Source organism: Myotis nattereri (genome assembly GCF_964212035.1).
Source record: "Myotis nattereri genome assembly, chromosome: 21".
Classification (NCBI taxonomy): Eukaryota; Metazoa; Chordata; class Mammalia; order Chiroptera; family Vespertilionidae; genus Myotis; species Myotis nattereri.
Genome location: NC_138097.1, coordinates 10,763,063 through 10,775,168, shown reverse-complemented (window position 1 = coordinate 10,775,168; position 12,106 = coordinate 10,763,063). Strand labels below are relative to the sequence as shown.

General features: G+C 53.8%; 1 protein-coding gene across 1 annotated transcript in view; it reads right to left on the bottom strand.

Moving 5' to 3' along the window:
* The window catches only part of CRTC3 (CREB regulated transcription coactivator 3), a gene marked incomplete at its 5' end in the record, with an annotated part of 1,283,408 nt that overhangs the window by 507,738 nt on the left and 763,564 nt on the right, over positions 1-12,106 (bottom strand). The gene's annotated exons all lie outside the window — the stretch shown is intronic.

The window sequence follows — 12,106 nt, the reverse complement described above, 5'->3', positions numbered from 1 at the left end:
GGCCAGGCTTATATCCCAGAGGGGAGGAGCCCCACAGCCCTCAAACTGGGCAAAAATTAACCAGGGCTCAGACAGGCAAAGGTCACTGGACTGGGCAGGGGCGAGCTCTGCCAGGCTCCGGAGAGGAGACCCAGGAACCGTGCACCTGCTGGAAGCAAACAGGATCCAGTTACAGGCTGCTGGCTGCCTGGAGCCTCACACACACACCCTTCTCCCCCGCTCCCCCCTCCTGAAGGGTAGTGGGAGCAGCGCCATCTGTGTGCAAGCGGAGATGGTGGGGGACAGGAGAAGGGGGATCGAGGTGAGAGTGAGGGAGGGACTTCCCAGGAACAAGAGGTGGGAGATGCAGAAAAGGGGAGAGTGGGTTTCCGAGTCAGGAATACACCGGGTCTCCCCTGCAGCCGGAGCTGGAAGGCTGCCGGCCCCCTGCATTCCTCCAGAGCGGGCAGGCTCCCAGGTGCGTTCCCCCCCTCCCCCCCCCTTTTTCCTTTTTCCTCAATTCTCAGCTCACCGAGTAGAATGAAATAAGTTGTTTTGCCCTTTTTTTTTTTCCTTTGGTTAATCCTCACCCGAGGATCTTTTTCCACTGATCTTTAGGAAGAGAAAGGGAGAGACAGGGAGGTTGAGAAACACATCAGTTGGTTGCCTCCTGCACGGGCCCCAGGCTGGGGAGGAGCCTGCAACCCAGGTGTGTGTACTTGACCGGAATCGAACCCGGGACCCTTTGGTCCTCAGGCGGACGCTCTATCCACTGAGCCAAACCGGCCAGGGCTGTCTTGTCTTTTTTTATATATATATATATATATTTTATTGGTTTTTTTACAGAGAGGAAGGGAGAGGGATAGAGAGTTAGAAACATCGATGAGAGAGAAACATCCATCAGCTGCCTCCTGCACATCTCCTACAGGGGATGTGCCCGCAACCAAGGCACATGCCCTTGACCAGAATCGAACCTGGGACCCTTCAGTCCGCAGGCTGACGCTCTATCCACTGAACTAAACCGGCTAGGGCTGTCTTGTCTTTTTAAGACAGGAGGCCGCTGGAGGCTTAATCTTGACCAGCCCTGACCTTGGGTGGGTGGCTTTATCTTTCGGAAACCTCTTTCCTCATGATAGTACTTGCCTCTCTTGTTCACGGAACAGATTTAAGGAGACAAGATATTGAACACCACAGAGCAGAACCGAAGTCACCCGCTCCTTTCTTCCCGAGGGCTCAGCCACCGCCTCTTTTCCTATCCTTGGCAGGAATGAGAACAGTACTCATCATTCTCAATAAAAAGGCAAAACCGCCCCAGCCGGTTTGGCTCAGAGGAAAGTGATGTCCATTATTACCCTTCCCATCCACCAGCCTAGTTCCTCAAGCCCTGACACCGCCTGGCCCTCACCCCCACAGCCAGTACCGCCCCTGCCCTGATCTCACCACGCCCAGGGTCAAAGTCTGTCTCATTTTTTTAAAAATATATTTTATTGATTTTTTACAGAGAGGAAGGGAGAGGGAGAGAGAGTTAGAAACATCGATGAGAGAGAAACATCGATCAGCTGCCTCCTGCACACCCCCTACTGGGGATGTGCCCGCAACCAAGGTACATGCCCTTGACCGGAATGGAACCTGGGACCCTTCACTCTGCAGGCCGATGCTCTATCCACTGAGTCAAACCAGTCAGGGCGCCTCTCTCATTATTTATGTGGACACTGCTGTGCCCTCACGGACTCCCCACATCCCACTTCCACTCAGCCCCCCTCAAACCTCTTCACCAAACAAACTGGATCATTACTTTCTACTGAAACAGGTAGAATACAATGTTCCCCAAAACTGCTCCATCGAGTCAAGCCCACCAGAACGACGGCAGTTGCTGTAAAACCATGGTCGAGAGCCAAAACCGGTGTGGCTCAGTGGCTAGAGCGTCGGCCTGGGGACTGAAGGGTCCCGGGTTCGATTCTGGTCAGGGGCATGTGCCTGGGTTGCAGGCATATCCCCAGTGGGGAGTGTGCAGGAGGCGGCGGATCGATGTTTCTCTCTCATCGATGTTTTTAACTCTCTATCTCTCTCCCTTCCTCTCTGTAAAAAATCAATAAAATATATTAAAAAAAAAAAAAAAAAAAGACTGTAACTCTTCGGGCAGGACTCCTGCCTTGCCTTGTTCCTTTAAAAAACAAACAAACAAAAAAAAAACCATGGTCGAGAAACTACCAAGAAATTTTTAAGTTTGTTTTTCTGATCTAAAGCCAAGTCATCGCCAGCCGGGTGTGGCTCAGAGATTGGATGTCAACCCAGGAACCAAGAGGTCACTGATTGGATTCCTGGTCAGGGCCTATGCCCAGGTTGTGGGCTCCATCCCGAGTAGGGAGCATGCAGGAAGCAGCCAATTCTCTCTCATCATTGATGTTGGTTTTTTTTTATATAAATATATTTTATTGATTTTTTACAGAGAAGAAGGGACAGGGATAGAGAGTTAGAAACATCGATGAGAGAGATCGATCAGCTGCCTCCTGCACGCCCCCCACTGGGGATGTGCCCGCAACCAAGGTACATGCCCTTGGCCGGAATCGAACCCGGGACCCCCGAGTCCGCAGGCCGACGCTCTATCCACTGAGCCAAACCGGTTTGACAATGTTTTTATCTCTCTCTCCCTCTCCCTTCCTCTCTGAAATCAATAAAAAAAATCTACACGTATAAAAGGCTAATATGCTAAGTGTCCGGCCGGGTAATGACATCACATAGCAACACGCAGCTTCCGCTCCCTAGCGCAGTGGTTCTCAACCTTCTGGCCCTTTAAATACAGTTCCTCATGTGGGGACCCAACCATAAAATTATTTTCGTGGCTACTTCATCACTGTCATGTTGCTACTGTGATGAATTGTCATGTACATATCTGATCTGCAGGATGGTCTTAGGCGACCCCCGTGAAAGGGTCGTTCGACCGCCAAAGGGGTCGCGACCCACAGGTTGAGAACCGCTGCCCTAGCGACTGGCCTCCTTGCAGTTTCTTCCTCCCAGGAACACGACTTGCTTTATAGCCAGGTGCAAACATTTCACATTTTAAACAAATGTCTATGAAGTGTTTTCCCATGCCTCATCTTATTTGATCCTCACAGAAGTCCTGGAGTAGGTAGATAGGAGACTCAGTAGAATCCTATTTTTTTTTTTTCATTAGCTGGAAAACAGAGATTTAAAAAGCTTAGAAACTTGACCCGACTGAAAAGCAGTAAAAAATGGTGGACCTTGAAAATGACTTCTCCCCGGCCAGCGTGGCTCAGTGGTTGAGCGTCGACCTGTGAACCAGGTCAGGGTTCGATTCCCGGTCAGGGTACATGCCTGGGTTGCAGGCTCGATCCCCAGTGTGGGGCGTGCAGGAGGCAGCCGACCCATGATTCTCTCTCATCATTGATGTTTCTATCTCTCTTTCCCTCTCCCTTCCTCTCTAACATCAATAAAAATATATTTTAAAAAAAAGAAAATGACTTCGAGTTTTCTCACTGTGCAGAATATAGTCAAACACAGCTGCAGCTAAATATTTTACCCTTTGTTCTCCCTGCGTGATCTACAATAATAATCTGCTTCGTGTTGATATTTACTGCTGTGTTGCTGACAATTACCTGAAAGAGAAGTTGGGGTGCTTCACTGGGCTGGAAAAAATTTAGCTACATCAGAAAGCAGGTCTAATTAAGCAAGTTTATTCTATATCTATAAAAGGCTAAGTTGACTAGCGCATGTGCAATACATAGAAAGCTCTCACTGGCGCCAATCGCACGCGTGTGTTTCCACCTGTCATTGTTGATCGCGAATTTGGTTGACACTTCTATTATAGAGAAAGGGCGAATAGCAATATTAAAATATTTCTTCTAATTAATTTCCTTTCAATGTGCATGCATTCATGCACAGGCCACTAGTATATACATATTTTAAAAGCCAAGCCAGCTGAAACCGGTTTGGCTCAGTGGATAGAGCGTCGGCTTGCGGACGGAAAGGTCCCAGGTTTGATTCCGGTCAAGGGCATGTACCTGGGTTGCGGGCACATCCCCAGTAGGAGGTGTGCAGGAGGCAGCTGATCGATGTTTCTCTCTCATCGATGTTTCTAACTCTCTATTTCTCTCCCTTCCTCTCTGTAAAAAATCAATAAAATATATTTAAAAAAAAAAAAAAAGCCAAGCCATCAATCACTTAGGGACCAATTCAATCTCTGGTTGGGAAAGTCCCTTCCCACATCCCGTAGTAAGTGTTGCACAATCCCAGAATGCTTTACTTTGCTGACATATACCCAGGTCTCAGTGTTCCAAAAAAGAAAAAGCCTGATAACTCACTCCTTGTTAACCCCAACAACTTCCATGTTCCCAAGCCATAAAAACCCCGAGGCCCCCCCATCTGGGACACAGAGCCTGGGACCCTATCTTGGTGTTCTCACCCTCTGCAGAGCCCCAGTAAATCTGCCTTCGCTTTTATCAGTGTCCCTGGTCCAAATTCTTGTATAGCAGGAGACGAGAATCCAAAGTTGTTGGTAACACTGCTTAAGGCCTTCCTTTTGGTCTTGGAATCTAAACCAGATCTAAAGGGACCCAAATTCGAGTGCTCTCTGCCTGCCCACTGCACAGCCTCATTCTCACCGCACTCCCCTCTTGGTTCTCTGGCCTTCACCCAGCTCCCTCACCACAGGACCTTTGCACATGCTGTTTCCTCTGCCTGAGTCATCTTCTCTCCCTTCTCACCCTGGTTAATTCCTATCCATCCTTCCGGTCTTTCTCAGAGAAGATGCCTGACCTCCCTGACCAGGTCAAGCTCCTATTAGCTCCATCAGCGCCATACACCTCTTCTTCAAAGCCCTGTATCTCAGCGAGTTTTCGATTTGATCTGTGTGGTTGATGACTCGAGCCCTGCCTATTTCCCCAACGGACTGGAGGCCCCGAGAGAGCAGGGGGCCTTGGCTGCTTCTGCTTACCAACACTTGGCATATACCTGGGACAACAGCAGGGGCTCAGCACATACTTGTTCAGTGAACGCACACATGGGGAATGAATAAGTGAGTGAGTCAATTCCAGGAGGCTCACCTGATTGAAGTCTTTCTAGCCCAGCCGTGGGCAAACTACAGCCCGCGGGCCGCATCCGGCCCGTTTGAAATGAATAAAACTATTGAAAAAAAAGACCGTACCCTTTTATGTCATGATGTTTACTTTGAATTTATATTAGTTCACACAAACACTCCATCCATGCTTTGGTTCCGGCCCTCCGGTCCAGTTTAAGAACCCATTGTGGCCCTCGAGTCAAAAAGTTTGCCCACCCCTGTTCTAGCCCATCTCCACTTCTATCCCTGCCCCCACGCTTGCCCTGGGAGAACGGCTTGCCCCTTCCGCCAGCCCACTTCCATTCACAGCGAGCAGGCAGGACTCTTGTTGGGGCCAGATGCCCCTCAGGACTCCCGTCTGTCTGCCCCATCAGCTTGCCAGCTCCTGGAGGACTTCATTCACCTGCCCCTTGCTGAGCCTGCACGAAGGCCTGGCCAGTGACTACATGTGTGAACCGACGCAGAGATGAGTTCATTCCGGCAAAACCGCAAGAGTAGATGGCTGCCACCGCATCTGGCCAGCGGAGGCCAGGGTCTGAGGCAGGGGTGGGCAAACTTTTTGACTCGAGGGCCACAATGGGTTCTTAAACTGGACCGGAGGGCCGGAACAAAAGCATGGATGGAGTGTTTGTGTGAACTAATATCAATTCAAAGTAAACATCATCACATAAAAGGGTACGGTCTCTTTTTTTTTTTTTTTTTTTTTTTTTAGTTTTATTCATTTCAAACGGGCCGGATCCGGCCCGCGGGCCGTAGTTTGCCCACGGCTGGTCTGAGGGCTAGGTCTGCAGGGGAATCCGGGGTGCCCATCTTCCAGAGGGAGGGTGCTCCCAGCTCTCAGCATTTCCCTTTTTCGCTAGAGACCTGTTCCCATGGCCCTGGTCCGGTCAGTGCGGACTTCCCCCTGCAGTAACTGGCAGCCACCCCATCAGGCCCGGGCTGATGGCCAAGGGACACGAGTGGGAAGCCAAGTGCCCAGGGCAGGGCTGCAACTTGGGCACGGTGACAGAGGGAGTGGCGACACCCCAGGGTGACGTAGCGTGTGCTCCCAGTTCCCGCCATCGGGCTAGCATTTGCCAAGGAGGCCATGCGTGTGGTACCCTTGAAGGCTGGCCCCCAGGACCCGTGCCGCCCCCCTGAATTGAACCTCACCGTGCCCCTGGCTGGCCTGCAGCCCCCTCCCACCCCTGGAGGGAAAGACCCACAAATCCAAATCCGCTTGGCCTAATCCCTTCTCCAAACAAAGAAAGGGGCGCAGCCTGCCCCACCGTCGGCTTTTCCTGTTTGCTTTGGACCCGGACCACGGGCCCAGCTGGCTGGGATCTTCACTCCCTGGGAAAGGGCCTCTGGTCTTCAAAGTGGGCGCAGCAGGCGGCCCACTGGCCTGTAATGTGAGGTCCCTGCTCTGGGCACCAGGCCGGCCCAGCCGGGGGCACCCCGCTGCTGCGGTACCGCTCAGGGCCCCCTCCTCGGTCCCCGCTGTGGCCCGGCCCGGCCATCGCCACCTCCCACCAGACACACCTTGGCCGGAACCTTCCTCTCCCGCTCCAGCCCGCTCTCCGGCTCCTCGCTGCCCGCAGGATGAAACCTCCACTCTGGCTTGAGCCTCAAGACCTTCTGTGAACTTGACCCTCTGGCCTCTATCTCCAGTGCCTGCCGTGGCTCCGGCTGCCGGCATCTCCCCAAGCCCTCTGGGCCTTTTCGTGTCTCTGTGCCTTTGCTTTTCCTGTTTCCCCCGCCAGGGATGTCTTTTCTCTCCCTCCTGTCAAAGCCCTACTTACTCATCCTTCAAAACCCGGCTCAGATGTCACTGCCTTCTCCTGTCCGACAGCCCCTCTGGACTCCCCTGGCCTCTGATTCACCCCTTATCACAGCACTTACGACAAGGCCCTCTGCGTGTTCAAACCTAGACCGAGGCACCTGGGGGGGAGGGCTCGGTGACTGTACGCCCTCCACGCCCAGCACAGAGACCAATGCATGTTGGCTGGATGAGCGACAGACAGCAGCTACCATCCCTGCCGGGGCTCATGGTCGGTGTGATCCAGCCCCCATGATCCTCTGGTCTCATCCCTCTAACCCTGCCCCTCCCCCCTCTGCCCCACTGTTTCTGGTTTATCAAGCCCGCCAGGCTCTCCCCCTGCCCCACACGCCTCCAGTGGCCCCACATAAGCTGCTCCTTGGGCCTGGAGCGCTCCTGTCCTTCCTTCACACACCACCCTCTCGTCCTGGAGGCTCATTCAGCGATGCTGCCCCAGGACAGCCCCCCGAGCACCCCCGAGACTGAGCGCCATGAGGACAGTATCCTCCCCGCCAGTACACAAGCGGCTAGTACACACGGGGGCAACACATATGTACACAAGCACCTGTACACACGGGGCAACACATATGTACACAAGCACCTGTACACATGGGGCAACACATATGTACATAAGCACCTAGTACACACGGGGACAACACATATGTACATAAGCGCCTAGTATACACGGGGACAACACATATGTACACAAGCGCCTAGTACACACGGGGGCAACACATATGTACATAAGCGCCTAGTATACACGGGGACAACACATATGTACACAAGCGCCTAGTACACACGGGGGCAACACATATGTACACAAGCACCTAGTATACACAGGGACAACACATATGTACATAAGCGCCTAGTACACACTGGGGGCCACACATACTTATGAAGCAGATGCATCAATAAGAAGAGAGACGGTGACTAAAGATGGAATTCAGCGTCATTCAACCCCTTGATCCTGGGGACAGGTGTTCCCTCCATCCCCTCTCCCTGGGGTCCCAGGTTGTGCACACAAACTACCTTTCTGAGCTGTGCCATATCTGTGAGCCTCCTGCACATGACTTAACATTTTCCTGTAAATCAATTCATGACTTCCTGTCCTTCTGAGCAATAATGGCCATGAGATGGTGGTTGCACGTGTTAACGTTGCATTGTTTCCGTTACATGTTTCAGCTCATGACTACTGACTGAACACCATTCATCTTGCGTGGCCACGCCCACTCTGGGAATCACTGCTCCGTCCCGCGTGGTGCTGGGGGTGGAGTGGAACCTCTCCTCAGGGGAACAAGACGTGTGGTCCTTTTACTGCCCATCTCAGGACTCGGGAGGAACCGAGTACCTCCAGCCCCATCCCAACCAAAGCGCTTTCCCATGGGCTCACATACGTCTGCCCTGTCCAAGTTTTGGTCCAGAGAACAAAAGTTACTCCAAATTTAAAATAGATACATTAAGGTTGACAACGATCACGCAAGAGAATATTTAAGGCAGAGTCACACGTGTAGAAGGCATCACCTGAAGGGGAGAGGGCAGCTTCATCTCAGAGGTGGGGGGACGGGTTGCCTTCTGAAAATGCCAGGAGCCTGGAGGGGCTATGGCGGGAGGACCAGCAAGCAGCAAAGTACTGTGAGCTACAGGCTCCCTCACTGGCCACTGGGGCCTTGAGTAAGCTCATCACACTCACTCCGTCCCCTTTCCCCCATCCTGTCAGCCGCAGGGCTGGGGGACCTGGGAGCAAGGTGGGAGCCTAAAGCCCACCTGTCTGCTCCGGAGGAGCAGTGAGTGGGGGGCAAAGATTAGGCTGGGGCCCCAGCTCACGGTCCCCTCTGGCCTCTCTGGCCTCTGACCTTCTCCAGGCTTCTGCGGCCGCCACCCCAGCTGCATGAGCCTGGGCCGGGGCCAGCCCCCAGGGTGCTTCCTCTGGGAGCCTCGGACATTGTCATCCTGTGAGAACCTCCGCAGGCCCCCTGCGGGGAGGTCAGCTCTGGTCTCAGCCTCTGAAACCCAATGCAGGGCCCTCAGGAGGAAAGGCACAGAGGGGCCGGGTGGGGTGGGGGGAGAAGGTCAACAGCCATGGAGGAGCCATCCTGGGCTGTAGATCCTGCCTGGCAACGCCCATCTGTTTAACTGAGCACCTACTATACCCCCTACTGAGACAATCGCCACCATTTGGCAGCTGGAGAAACCAAGGCACAAAGAGGTTAGTGTCTTGCCCAAGGACCACAGTTGGTTACTGGCATGTTCTATAGGCTTAACTACACATGCTTCCTAAAGCATCTTCCCATGCACTCTGCCTCCTCCCCCATTTTCTACTGCGCAGCGCCCGCGAGGGCTCGAGACCACAGGAAGGGGACACACCTGGCAGGGTGATACCCTGGAGGCACATCCCCACTTCCTCTTGGCTACATCTTGCTTCACCCCACCATGGCTCCACCTAGAAGACAGATGCCCCGAGGGCCCATCGGGTCCAACTCCCCTCTTACAGGTGAACACACGGAGGCCCAGGGATCCAGGTCCACAGACACTCGGCCACAGTCAGACCCCGGGTGTGACTGAGACCCCAGCGGGTGTGGTCCCTGGGGGCTGGGATGGTGGGAGGAGGGGATTCAGATCACAAAACCCAGGTCAGGGCTCACCTGGGCCCCTGCCTGCTGCGCTGCTGAGAGTTTGGGGGTACAGGATAAGGACCCCACTGGCCCCATTTGAAGGACCCCTGCCCAGAACAAAGGCGGGGATAGTGGGAACTTTGACGTCTCCCCAGGGAGAACCCCACAATCCCGGAGCCTCCTCCTGCACCAGGAAACCCCCATCCTGATGGGGTGGCTGCAAGGGTAGATGGGGACCGGGATTGTAAAGTGGCTGTTTAAGAAGAGAGCGCCTTCCCTCTTGCCCACGGGCCAGGGAAGGGCATTAGAGTTTAGACAGAGGCCACTTTCAAAGGTCCCAGAAGAGGCCCCGGCCATCTCCCCTGGCAGCGGCCCAACCCCCGGGGTTGTCTTTCCTCCCTCCCGCTGGGCGCACTCCCAGGGAGAGCCCGGCCTCAGTACAGTCACCTTTCGTCCCACCGGCCCCATCACCCAGCCCCAGAGCCAGCGGGCACAGTCCTCCCCCAGCCAGGTCTCCCCGCCTCTCCTCCCCCAGCAGATCCAGCAGCCCCCTCCCTGCCCTGGGTGGGGGGAACCTCTCCAGGGGGGAGGTCTCTCCTGCCCCAGGAGGGCCAAGAAGAGGGAGCAGCTGAATCTTGGCCAAAGGAATTCTTGGCTCTCAGGGTGCCCGCCCGAGAAGGGGGCGTGGGCAGCAGACGTGGGGCTCCCTGCACTACCGCTGAGGTTCCCCGACAGCCCCGTGCCCCGCCACCCGCGCCACTTGCCTAGGCCACCGGAGCCCGCTCCGGGAGGATGAGCGGACCAGCCACCCGCACGCGCCACACCAGGGCCGTCCCCTCCCTTCCCAGGCTTTTTAAAGGGAAGTAACCTGACCCGACCACTACCCGTCCCGGATTAACCCTTTCAGGCCGCCGCCCACACACGCGCCGGGACTCGCCTGCCTGCTGCTCCGGGACGGCCAGCCTCGCAGGACCCCGAATGGCTCTTTGGTTCCTGGTCGCCTGCTTCCCCCCAACTCCAACACTGCGTCCTCCGGTGGTGGCCGGAGCCCAGCGCCCCGCCCCTCCACATCTGGACAGCATCTGCTACTGGGGGTGGGGCACGGAGCCCAGCCCTTCCAGCTGGGGCGGGGGAAGCCCCACTCATTCAGGAAAAGAACCCGCACGTCCCACCCACCCCGCAGGTAGGGGTTCCAGATAACTAAATCTTGCCGGAGACTGGACATGAACTTAGCTTTCTTTCGTGCCGGGGAGGGGGGGGGGGCCTCATCAGAAAGAAGGCAGCAGGAGCAGGAAGCTGGACCTACCAATAAAGTGACTGGAGCCAGGGGACGCGCCTCTCACCCCATCTGCGTCCAGAGGCCGGGCGGGCAGGGACGGGGGCCCCGTTCTCCGCGCATCTTTAAGCCGGGCAGCCCCAGATGGTATCGGGGCTCACTTCCTGTGGTTGCTGTAACCAAACAACACAAACTCAACACGGGCGGCGGCACACTTCTTGTCTTGCAGTTCTGTTAAGTCAAGGCCACAATGGGCCCCACAGGCTACCCTCCAGGGCCTCCCCGCAAGGCTTTCTTTGGGCCACCCACGGAGCATCGTGTGTGTTTGTTTGTTTGCCTTTTCCAGCTTCTGGAGCCCACATTCCTTGGCTTGTGGCCCCTGCCGTTTTCAAAGCCAGCAAGCAGCCAGTCCAGTCTTTCTGGCTATGGTTCTGGGAAACGTTAATCAAGCTATAGTATATCAAGAAATATTAACCTGGCTATATTGGGGACTAGCTATGGTTATGGGAAATATTAATCAAGCTATAGTATATCAAGAAATATTAACCTGGCCATATTGGGGACTAGCTATGGTTATGGGAAATATTAATTAAGCTATAGTATATCAAGAAATATTAACCTGGCCATATTGGGGACTAGCTATGGTTATGGGAAATATTAATCAAGCTATAGTATATCAAGAAATATTAACCTGGCTATATTGGGGACTAGCTATGGTGATGGGAAACATTAATCAAGCTATAGTATATCAAGAAATATTAACCTGGCCATATTGGGGACTAGCTATGGTTATGGGAAATATTAATCAAGCTATAGTATATCAAGAAATATTAACCTGGCTATATTGGGGACTAGCTATGGTTATGGGAAACGTTAATCAAGCTATAGTATATCAAGAAATATTAACCTGGCCATATTGGGGACTAGCTATGGTTATGGGAAATATTAATCAAGCTACAGTATATCAAGAAATATTAACCTGGCTATATTGGGGATTAGCTATGGTTATAGGAAATATAGGGGACTAGCTATGGTTATGGGAAATATTTCTGGCTATATTGGGGACTAGCTGTGATATGGGAAATGTTAATCAGGCTCTGTTAACCATGATTGCCTTGTGTTGGTTAAAGAAAGGACATGCTGACCTGGCTGGGAGTTGTAAGCCCCCAGACCTGGGAGTCAGCCTTGAACCTGGGAGTCAACCTTGGAACCATTCTCATTCGAGAACTGCCTATCATCATGGAAAGATGAACAACCTTGTTGCCCAAACAGTGGAGTCCCACCCCAGCCTCCTACCTCCCCAGGTAATCCTAGTCCCGCCCCGGATCAGCAGCTGGCTTATGGGGGCTGCAGAGCAGACCTGT